Source organism: Bos taurus, chromosome 4, assembly GCF_002263795.3.
Source record: "Bos taurus isolate L1 Dominette 01449 registration number 42190680 breed Hereford chromosome 4, ARS-UCD2.0, whole genome shotgun sequence".
NCBI classification, from domain to species: Eukaryota; Metazoa; Chordata; class Mammalia; order Artiodactyla; family Bovidae; genus Bos; species Bos taurus.
Genome location: NC_037331.1, coordinates 10,208,443 through 10,220,563, shown reverse-complemented (window position 1 = coordinate 10,220,563; position 12,121 = coordinate 10,208,443). Strand labels below are relative to the sequence as shown.

Below are 12,121 nucleotides of genomic sequence, written 5' to 3'. Positions count from 1 at the left end.
TATTTCCCATGAAGTGATGGGACCAGATGCCATGATCTTTGTCTTCTGAATGTTGAGCTTTAAGCCTACTTTTTCACTCTCCACTTTCACTTTCATCAAGAGGCTTTTTAGTTCCTCTTCCCTTTCTGCCATAAGGGTGGTGTCATCTGCATATCTGAAGTGTTTGATATTTCTCCCAGCAATCTTGATTCCAGCTTGTGCTTCTTCCAGCCCATTCTTTCTCATGATGTACTCTGCATAGAAGTTAAATCAGCAGGGTGACAATATACAGCCTTGACATACTCCTTTTCCTATTTGGAACCAGTCTGTTGTTCCATGTCCAGTTCTAACTGTTGCTTCCTGACCTGCATATAGGTTTCTCAAGAGGCAGGTCAGGTGGTCTGGTATTCCCATCTCTTTCCGAATTTTCCACTGTTTATTGTGATCCACACCGTCAAATTAAAGGCTTAGGAGGTTTAAATACAGAAACACAGAGAACGTTCAGGCTTCTCCGTTGGCAATAGCAATAAAGAACCCGCCTGCCGGTGCAGGAGACAGAAGAGATGCGGGTTCGATCCTTGTGTGGGGAAGGTCCTCTGGAGGAGGTCATGGCAACCCAGCCCCCTCCAGGATTCTTGCCTGCAGGATCCCATGGACAGAGGAGCCTCCCGGGCTACAGTCCACAAGGTGGCAAAGAGTCAGACACGACTGAAGCAATTAACACATGCAGCACACAGACAACGTTCTTAGCACCGTGCCTGGCACAAGCTTGTGCAACCCTCACCACACTCTAATTTTAGAACATTTCCATTCCCCCTGAAAGAAATCTGATACCCATTCACAGGGACTTCACTTCCCCCCAGCCCCACTACTCTGCATCCTAGGCAACCACTCATCTACTTTGTTCTTCTGTAGATCTGTCTGTTCCAGCCATCTCGTGTGAATGGAATAATACAGGATGTAGGTTTTACTCACTGGTTTCTTTCACTTAACATAATATTTTTAAGAATCATCCATGTTGTAGCATGTGTCTGTACTTCATTCTTTCTTTTGTAGCTGAATAATACTCTATTGTGTACATATATTTTCATTTATCCATTCATCAGCTGATGAAAGGTTTGGATTGATCATTACAAATAATGCAGCTCTCAGCATTACCGTACAAGTTTTTTCATAGACCTTGTTTTCATTTCCTTCAGGTATACAGCAAGGAGTGGAATTGCTGTGTCATATACTCATATAGTAGCTACGTGCTTAACATTTTGAGCTATTGCCAAGCTATTTCCACAGTATCTATACCATATTATAATCCCACTTGTGGTATATGGGGTTCCATTTTCTCTACATCTTCGCCAGCATTTGTTTTTAACCAATTTAGAGGTATGAGGTAGTGCCTCGTAGTTTTGATTTGAATTTTTCTGCTGGCTAATAATATGAACATCTTATCATATGCTTCTTGGTCCTTGCTGTATCATCTTTGGAGAACTATCTATTCAGATGCTTTGCTTATTTTATTTTCTTATTTTCAGCTTGATTGAGTTATAATTGACAGCCTTTGTAAATTGAGTTGTCTTTTTATTATTTAATTGAAAATTTTTTTACATTCTAGTTATGTCTCTTATCAAATAGCAGATCAGATCACATCAGATCGGTCACTCAGTAGTGTCCGACTCTTTGTGACCCCATAAATCGCAGCACGCCAGGCCTCCCTGTCCATCACCAACTCCCGGAGTTCATTCAGACTCACGTCCATCGAGTCAGTGATGCCATCCAGCCATCCTCATCCTCTGTTGTCCCCTTCTCCTCTTGCCCCTAATCCCTCTCAGCATCAGAGTCTTTTCCAATGAGTCAACTCTTCGCATGAGGTGGCCAAAGTACTGGAGTTTCAGCTTTAGCATCATTCCTTCCAAAGAAATCCCAGGGCTGATCTCCTTCAGAATGGACTGGTTGGATCTCCTTGCAGTCCAAGGGACTCTCAAGAGTCTTCTCCAACACCACAGTTCAAAAGCATCAATTCTTCGGCGCTCAGCCTTCTTCACAGTCCGACTCTCACATCCATACATGAGCACTGGAAAAACCATAGCCTTGACTAGATGAACCTTTGTTGGCAAAGTAATGGCTCTGCTTTTGAATATGCTATCTAGGTTGGTCATAATTTTCCTTCCAAGGAGTAAGCATCTTTTAATTTCATGGCTGCAGTCACCATCTGCAGTGATTTTGGAGCCCAGAAAAATAAAGTCTGACACTATTTCCACTGTTTCCCCATCTATTTCCCATGAAGTGATGGGACCCGATGCCATTATCTTAGTTTTCTGAATGTTGAGCTTTAAGCCAACTTTTTCACTCTCCACTTTCACTTTCATCAAGAGGCTTTTTAGTTCCTCTTCACTTTCTGCCATAAGGGTGGTGTCATCTGCATATCTGAGGTGTTTGATATTTCTCCCGGCAATCTTGATTCTGGCTTGTGTTTCTTCCAGTGCAGCGTTTCTCATGATGTACTCTGCATATAAGTTAAATAAACAGGGTGACAATATACAGCCTTGACGAAAGCCTTTGACTGTATGGATCACAATAAACTGTGGAAAATTCTGAAAGAGATAGGAATACCAGACCACCTGATCTGCCTCTTGAGAAATTTGTATGCAGGTCAGGATGCAACAGTTAGAACTGGACATGGAACAACAGACTGATTCCAAATAGGAAAAGGAGTTCGTCAAGGCTGTATATTGTCACCCTGTTATTTATCTTATCAAATATATAATTTGCAAATAGTTTCTACCATTCTTTGGGTTGCCTTTTAATTTCTTTGATTGTGTCCCTTGTAGCACAAATCGTTTTATTTTTGATGAATCTGGTTTATCTCGTCTTTGTTCTATGGCTTGTGCTTTTGCTGTCATAGCATAGCATGGCCTAACCCAAGTTCATGAATATTTAGTCCTATATTTTTTCTAAGAGTTTTATACTTTTAGCTCCTTTTTTAGGTTTGTGATCCATCTTGAATTTAATTTTTGTGTATGTTGTAGGCTCGGAGTCCGCCTTCATTATTTTGCATGTGGATTTTCAGTGGTCTTCACATCGTGTGTTGAAAAGTCAATTCTTTCCCCATTCAATGGCCTGGGTACCCTTGTTGAAAAATCAGTGGAGCATAAAGCTGAGAGTTACTATCTGGGTTCTCAATCCTACTCCATTGATCTATGTTTATCTTTATGGTAGGACCACACTGTCTTGAATACCAAAGCATGCTGTGGTAAGTTTAAAATCAAGAAGTGTGAGTCCTCCCATTTTCTCAAGATTATTTGCCCTTGCATTTCCTTAAAAATTTAGGATCAGTTTGTCAGTTTCTGCTGAACAGTCTGGAATTTCAATGTGGGTTGCATTGAAGCTGTAGATCAGTTTTAGGGATAGTAGCCTCTTAAATTATCAAGACCTCTGATCTACAAATATGGATATCTTTCTACTTACATAGATCTTTAATTTCTTATAACATTGTTTTATAGTTTTCAGTGTACAGCTTTTGTTAAATGTATACCAATGTATTTTGGGTTTGATGCTATTATAAATGGAATTGTTTTCTTAATTCCCTTGTTTTATTTTTGTGACATCATTTTCTTCAGCAGTTTTCTTGCCCACATCTCTGGTTTATGCAGGGATGCTCTTCTTCCTGTTTCTCAAAACTGTCTCACTTGTATGCTTATAACTCCCCAAACGGCTACTTGATTTGTGTCCAAAACTCCCACGTCTATGTTTACAATTGCTCACTGGACGTTACCACCTGAAATTCACAGACATCTCAAATTCATCTGTTCTGGAGTGAATTCATTGATTAATCTTCAAATCTTCTCTCTCTCTCTTTTTTTTTTTTTTTTTGCTATTTGAAAATAGCACTACCAACCTTGTTGCCTAAACCAGAACTCTGAAAACTCATTCTAACCTTCCTTCCTTCCTTACTTGTTCTACATACTCAGTTTAGTTCAGTTGCTCGGTCGTGTCCTACTCTTCGTGACCCCATGAATCGCAGCACACCAGGCCTCCCTGTCCATCACCAACTCCTGAACTTCACTCAGACTCACGTCCATCGAGTCAGTGATGCCATCCAGCCATCTCATCCTCTGTCATCCCCTTCTCCTCCTGCCTCCAATCCCTCCCAGCATCAGAGTCTTTTCCAGTGAGTCAACTCTTCGCATGAGGTGGCCAAAGTACTGGAGTTTCAGCTTTAGCATCATTTCTTCCAAAGAAATCCCAGGGCTGATCTCCTTCAGTATGGACTGGTTGGATCTCCTTGCAGTCCAAGGGACTCTCAAGAGTCTTCTCCAACACTACAGTTCAAAAGCATCAATTCTTCAGCACTCAGCTTTCTTCACAGTCCAACTCTCACATCCATACATGACCACAGGAAAAACCATAGCCTTGATTAGATGGACCTTTGTTGGCAAAGCAATGTCTCTGCTTTTGAATATGCTATCTAGGTTGTCATAACTTTCCTTACAAGGAGTAAGCGTCTTTTAATTTCATGGCTGCAATAACCATCTGCAGTGATTTTGGAGCCCAAAAACTAAAGTCTGACACTGTTTCCACTGTTTGCCTATCTATTTCCCATGAAGTGATGGGACCAGATGCCATGCTCTTTGTCTTCTGAATGTTGAGCTTTAAGCCTACATTTTCATTCTCCACTTTCACTTTCATCAAGAGGCTTTTTAGTTCCTCTTACCTTTCTGCCATAAGGGTGGTGTCATCTGCATATCTGAGGTGTTTGATATTTCTCCCGGCAATCTTGATTCCAGCTTGTGCTTCTTCCAGCCCAGCGTTTCTCATGATGTACTCTGCATGAAGTTAAATCAGCAGGGTGACAATATACAGCCTTGACATACTCCTTTTCCTATTTGGAACCAGTCTGTTGTTCCATGTCCAGTTCTAACTGTTGCTTCCTGACCTGCATATAGGTTTCTCAAGAGGCAGGTCAGGTGGTCTGGTATTCCCATCTCTTTCCAAATTTTCCACTGTTTATTGTGATCCACACCGTCAAATTAAAGGCTTAGGAGGTTTAAATACAAAAACACAGAGAACGTTCAGGCTTCTCCGTTGGCAATAGCAATAAAGAACCCGCCTGCCGGTGCAGGAGACAGAAGAGATGCGGGTTCGATCCTTGTGTGGGGAAGGTCCTCTGGAGGAGGTCATGGCAACCCAGCCCCCTCCAGGATTCTTGCCTACAGGATCCCACGGACAGAGGAGCCTCGCCGGCTACAGTCCACAAAGTCCCAAAGAGTCAGACACGACTGAAGCAGTTAACACATGCAGCACGCAGAGAACGTTCTTAGCACCGTGCCTGGCACAAGCTTGTGCAACCCTCACCACAATCTAATTTTAGAACATTTCCATTCCCCCTGAAAGAAATCCGATACCCATTCACAGGGACTTCACTTCCCCCCAGCCCCACTACTCTGCATCCTGCTGCTACTGCTGCTAAGTCGCTTCAGTTGTGTCCAAGTCTGTGTGACCCCATAGATGGCAGCCCATCAGGCTCCCCCGTCCCTGGGATTCTCCAGGCAAGAACACTGGAGTGGGTTGCCATTTCCTTCTCTGCATCCTAGGCAACCACTCATATACTTTGTTCTTCTGTAGATTTGTCTGTTCCAGCCATCTCGTGTGAATGGAATGATACAGTATGTAATTTTTAGTGACTGGTTTCTTTCACATAACATAATATTTTTAAGAATCATCCATGTTGTAGAATGTGTCCGTACTTCATTCTTTCTTTTGTACCTAAATAATACTCTATTGTGTACATATATTTTCATTTATCCATTCATCAGCTGATGGAGGTTTGGATTGATCATTACAAATAATGCAGCTCTGAGCATTACTGTACAAGTTTTTTCATAGACCTATATTTTCATTTGTTTCAGGTATACAGCAAGGAGTGGAACTGCTGGGTCATATACTCATGTAGTAGCTATGTGCTTAACATTTTGAGCCACTGCCAAACTGTTTTCCAGCGTATCTGTACCATATTTTAATCCCACTTGTGATATATGGGGTTCCATTTTCTTTACATCTTTGCCAGCATTTGTTATTAACCAAATTAGAGGTATGAAGTAGTACCTCATATTTTTTTTTTGAATTTTTCTGCTGGCTAATAATATGAACATCTTATCATATGCTTATTGGTCCTTCCTGTATCATCTTTGGAGAACTATCTAGATGCTTTGCTTATTTTATTTTCTTATTTTCAGCTTGATTGAGTCATAATTGACAGCCTTTGTAAATTGAGTTGTTTGTCTTATTATTCAATTGAAAGAATTTTTTCATTCTAGTTATGTCTCTTATCAAATATAATTTGCAAATAGTTTCTACCATTCTTTGGGTTGCCTTTTAATTTCTTTGATTGTGTCCCTTGTAGCACAAATTGTTTTATTTTTGATGAATCTGGTTTATCTCGTCTTTGTTCTATGGCTTGTGCTTTTGCTGTCATAGCATAGCATTGCCTAACCCAAGTTCATGAATATTTAGTCCTATATTTTTTCTAAGAGTTTTATACTTTTAGCTCCTTTTTTAGGTTTGTGATCCATCTTGAATTTAATTTTTGTGTATGTTGTAGGCTCGGAGTCCGCCTTCATTATTTTGCATGTGGATTTTCAGTGGTCTTCACATTGTGTGTTGAAAAGTCAATTCTTTCCCCATTCAATGGCCTGGGTACCCTTGTTGAAAAATCAATGGAGCATAAAGCTGAGAGTTACTATCTGGGTTCTCAATCCTATTCCATTGATCTATATTTATCTTTATGGTAGGACCACACTGTCTTGAATACCAAAGCAAACTGTGGTAAGTTTAAAATCAAGAAGTGTGAGTCCTCCCATTTTCTCAAGATTATTTGCCCTTGCATTTCCTTAAAAACTTTAGGATCAGTTTGTCAGTTTCTGCTGAACAGTCTGGAATTTCAATGTGGGTTGCATTGAAGCTGTAGATCAGTTTTAGGGATAGTAGCCTCTTAAATTATCAAGACCTTCTGATCTACAAATATGGAAATCTTTCTACTTACGTAGATCTTTAATTTCTTATAACATTGTTTTATAGTTTTCAGTGTACAGCTTTTGTTAAATGTATACCAATGTATTTTGGGTTTGATGCTATTATAAATGGAATTGTTTTCTTAATTCCCTTTTTTAACTTTTGTGACATCATTTTCTTCAGCAGTTTTCTTGCCCACATCTCTGGTTTATGCAGGGATGCTCCTCTTCCTGTTGCTCAAAATTGTCTCACTTGTATGCTGATAACTCCCCAAACGGCTACTTGAATTGTGTCCAAATCTCCCATGTCTACGTTTACAATTGCTTACTGAACATTACCACCTGAAAGTCACAGACAGCTCTAATCATCTCTTCTGGAGTGAACTCATTGATTAATCTTCAAATCTTCTCTTCTCTCTTTTTTTTTTTTTGCTATTTGAAAATAGCACTACCAACCTTGTTGCCTAAACCAGAACTCTGAAAACTCATTCTAACCTTCCTTCCTTCCTTCTTGTTCTACATCCTCAGTTCAGTTCAGTAGCTCGGTGGTGTCCAACTCTTTGCGACCCCGTGAATCGCAGCACACCAGGCCTCCCTGTCCATCACCAACTCCCGGAGTTCACTCAGACTCACGTCCATCGAGTGGGTGATGCCATCCAGCCATCTCATCCTCTGTCGTCCCCTTCTCCTCCTGCCCGCAATCCCTCCCAGCGTCAGTCTTTTCCAATGAGTCAACTCTTCGCATGCGGTGGCTAAAGTACTGGACTTTCAGCTTTAGCATCATTTCTTCCAAAGAAATCCCAGGGCTGATCTCCTTCAGAATGGACTGGTTGGATCTCCTTGCAGTCCAAGGGACTCTCAAGAGTCTTCTCCAACACCACAGTTCAAAAGCATCAATTCTTCGGCACTCAGCTTTCTTCACAGTCCAACTCTCACATCCATACATGACCACTAGTAAAACCATAGCCTTGACTAGATGGACCTTTGTGGGTGAAGTAATGTCTCTGCTTTTGAATATGCTATCTAAGTTGGTCATAACTTTCCTTCCAAGTAGTAAGGGTCTTTTAATTTCATGGCTGCAGTTACCATCTGCAGTGATTTTGGAGCCCCCAAAAATAAAGTCTGACACCGTTTCCACGATTTTCCCCATTTATTTCCCAAGAAGTGATGGGACCAGATGCCATGATCTTTGTCTTCTGAATGTTGAGCTTTAAGCCTACTTTTTCACTCTCCACTTTCACTTTCATCAAGAGGCTTTTTAGTTCCTCTTCCCTTTCTGCCATAAGGGTGGTGTCATCTGCATATCTGAGGTGTTTGATATTTCTCCCGGCAATCTTGATTCCAGCTTGTGCTTCTTCCAGCCCATTCTTTCTCATGATGTACTCTGCATAGAAGTTAAATCAGCAGGGTGACAATATACTTGACGTACTCCTTTTCCTATTTGGAACCAGTCTGTTGTTCATGTCCAGTTCTAACTGTTGCTTCCTGACCTGCATATAGGTTTCTCAAGAGGCAGGTCAGGTGGTCTGGTATTCCCATCTCTTTCCAAATTTTCCACTGTTTATTGTGATCCACACCGTCAAATTAAAGGCTTAGGAGGTTTAAATTCAGAAACACAGAGAACGTTCAGGCTTCCCCGTTGGCAATAGCAATAAAGAACCCGCCTGCCGGTGCAGGAGACAGAAGAGATGCGGGTTCGATCCTTGTGTGGGGAAGGTCCTCTGGAGGAGGTCATGGCAACCCAGCCACCTCCAGGATTCTTGCCTACAGGATCCCACGGACAGAGGAGCCTCGCCGGCTACAGTCCACAAAGTCCCAAAGAGTCAGACACGACTGAAGCAGTTAACACATGCAGCACGCAGAGAACGTTCTTAGCACCGTGCCTGGCACAAGCTTGTGCAACCCTCACCACAATCTAATTTTAGAACATTTCCATTCCCCCTGAAAGAAATCCGATACCCATTCACAGGGACTTCACTTCCCCCCAGCCCCACTACTCTGCATCCTAGGCAACCACTCATTTACTTTGTTCTTCTGTAGATCTGTCTGTTCTAGCCACCTAGTGTGAATGGAATAATACAGGATGTAGGTTTTAGTCACTGGTTTCTTTCACTTAACATAATATTTTTAAGAATCATCCATGTTCTAGCATGTGTCCGTACTTCATTCTTTCTTTTGTAGCTGAATAATACTCTATTGTGTACATATATTTTCATTTATCCATTCATCAGCTGATGAAAGGTTTGGATTGATCATTACAAATAATGCAGCTCTGAACATTACCGTGCAAGTTTTTTCATAGACCTTGTTTTCATTTCCTTCAGGTATACAGCAAGGAGTGGAATTGCTGGGTCATATACTCATATAGTAGCTATGTGCTTAACATTTTGCCAAAACTGCCAAACTGTTTTCCAGAGTATCTGTACCATATTTTAATCCCACTTGTGATATATGGGGTTCCATTTTCTCTACATCTTTGCCAGCATTTATTATTAACCAAATTAGAGGTATGAAGTAGTACCTCATATTTTTTTTTTGAATTTTTCTGCTGGCTAATAATATGAACATCTTATCATATGCTTCTTGGTCCTTGCTGTATCATCTTTGGAGAACTATCTATTCAGATGCTTTGCTTATTTTATTTTCTTATTTTCAGCTTGATTGAATCATAATTGACAGCCTTTGTAAATTGAGTTGTCTTTTTATTATTCAATTGAAAGAATTTTTACATTCTAGTTATGTCTCTTATCAAATATAATTTGCAAATAGTTTCTACCATTCTTTGGGTTGCCTTTTAATTTCTTTGATTGTGTCCCTTGTAGCACAAATTGTTTTATTTTTGATGAATCTGGTTTATCTCGTCTTTGTTCTATGGCTTGTGCTTTTGCTGTCATAGCATAGCATGGCCTAACCCAAGTTCATGAATATTTAGTCCTATATTTTTTCTAAGAGTTTTATACTTTTAGCTCCTTTTTTAGGTTTGTGATCCATCTTGAATTTAATTTTTGTGTATGTTGTAGGCTCGGAGTCCGCCTTCATTATTTTGCATGTGGATTTTCAGTGGTCTTCACATCGTGTGTTGAAAAGTCAATTCTTTCCCCATTCAATGGCCTGGGTACCCTTGTTGAAAAATCAGTGGAGCATAAAGCTGAGAGTTACTATCTGGGTTCTCAATCCTATTCCATTGATCTATGTTTATGTTTATGGTAGGACCACACTGTCTTGAATACCAAAGCATGCTGTGGTAAGTTTAAAATCAAGAAGTGTGAGTCCTCCCATTTTCTCAAGATTATTTGCCCTTGCATTTCCTTAAAAATTTAGGATCAGTTTGTCAGTTTCTGCTGAACAGTCTGGAATTTCAATGTGGGTTGCATTGAAGCTGTAGATCAGTTTTAGGGATAGTAGCCTCTTAAATTATCAAGGCCTTCTGATCTACAAATATGGAAATCTTTCTACTTACGTAGATCTTTAATTTCTTATAACATTGTTTTATAGTTTTCAGTGTACATCTTTTGTTAAATGTATACCAGTGTATTTTGGGTTTGATGCCATTATAAATGGAATTGTTTTCTTAATTCCCTTGTTTTATTTTGTGACATCATTTTCTTCACCTGGTTTCTTGCCCACATCTCTTGTTTATGCAGGGATGCTCCTCTTCCTGTTGCTCAAAATTGTCTCACTTGTATGCTTATAACTCCCCAAACGGCTACTTGAATTGTGTCCAAATCTCCCACCTCTACGTTTACAATTCCTCACTGGACATTACCACCTGAAAGTCACAGACATCTTGAATTCATCTCTTCTGGAGGAAACTCATTGATTAATCTTCCAATCTTCTCTTATTTTATTTATTTATTTTTTGCTATTTGAAAATAGCACTACCAACCTTGTTGCCTAAACCAGAACTCTGAAAACTCATTCTAACCTTCCTTCCTTCCTTCTTGTTCTACATCCTCAGTTCAGTTCAGTCGCTTGGTGGTGTCCAACTCTTTTCAACCCCATGAATCACAGCCTGCCAGGCTTCCCTGTCCATCACCAACTCCCGGAGTTCACTCAGACTCACGTCCATCGAGTCGGTGATAGCCATCCAGCCATCTCATCCTCTGTCATCCCCTTCTCCTCCTGCCTCCAATCTGTCCCAGCATTAGAGTCTTTTCCAATGAGTCACTCTTCACATGAGGTGGCCAAAGTACTGGAGTTTCAGCTGTAGCATCATTCCTTCCAAAGAAATCCCAGGGCTGATCTATTTCAGAATGGACTGGTTGGATCTCCTTGCAGTCCAAGGGACTCTCAAGAGTCTTCTCCAACACCACAGTTCAAAAGCATCAATTCTTCGGCACTCAGTCCAACTCTCACATCCATACATGACCCTGGAAAAACCATAGCCTTGACTAGACGTATCATAGATGCCTTCAAAACAATTTCTGGCCTCCTTGGAGTTTTCCCCCCAGTAATTTACAAACCAAGACTTTAAACTTTTGGACTACTCACTGTCCACTTCTTTTTCCTCTTTATATAAAATTGACATCAGTTCTCTGTTCCACTCTCTTAAAGACACCATAGCTGTTATTTACTGAACTCCTGTGAGACCCACTTCCACCTTTCTAGATGAACACAGCACCTGGCTAATTTTCCTCCACATCCTCAACAGCTCGTCATCACTCCTGACATCTTTAAAACTCATACTAGAGATCCATCAGTCACTGTAACTGTAGGGTCACACGATCTTGTTCACTGCAGTCTTCCAGTTCCACCCTACTTTAGCCATGTACCAGCAGAATCAATCTCTGAATTTAACCATTAGAGGTACCTGGACTGTTTGATTTTTATAGACAGTCCCATATCTACCACTGTACCTCTGCCCCTTCTGTCCCTCCCTGCTTTCTGCTCACCGAGTTCAATGAACACTAAATCCTTCTGTTTGACCTACCTAGGAACCCTCAACTCAGCCCGTTACTACCTTCTCTAACAACAAGGCCCCTATCATGTTCTTGGGACTCACCCTGTCACTGGGAAACCCACACCATGCACACCGTCCAGTTTTTCTATTTATGCCCAGGAACATTGTTGGAAAGAACCTGGGAATTCTCCGGCTCCCTATAACACATGCTGGCTACAACAGTGCCAGGAATGCCAGC

The 12,121-nt window shown here is 40.8% G+C and overlaps 1 long non-coding RNA gene across 1 annotated transcript in view; it reads right to left on the bottom strand.

Moving 5' to 3' along the window:
* LOC112446321 (uncharacterized) overlaps positions 1–12,121 on the bottom strand; it is a 98,553-nt gene that overhangs the window by 67,870 nt on the left and 18,562 nt on the right. The window lies entirely within an intron of this gene.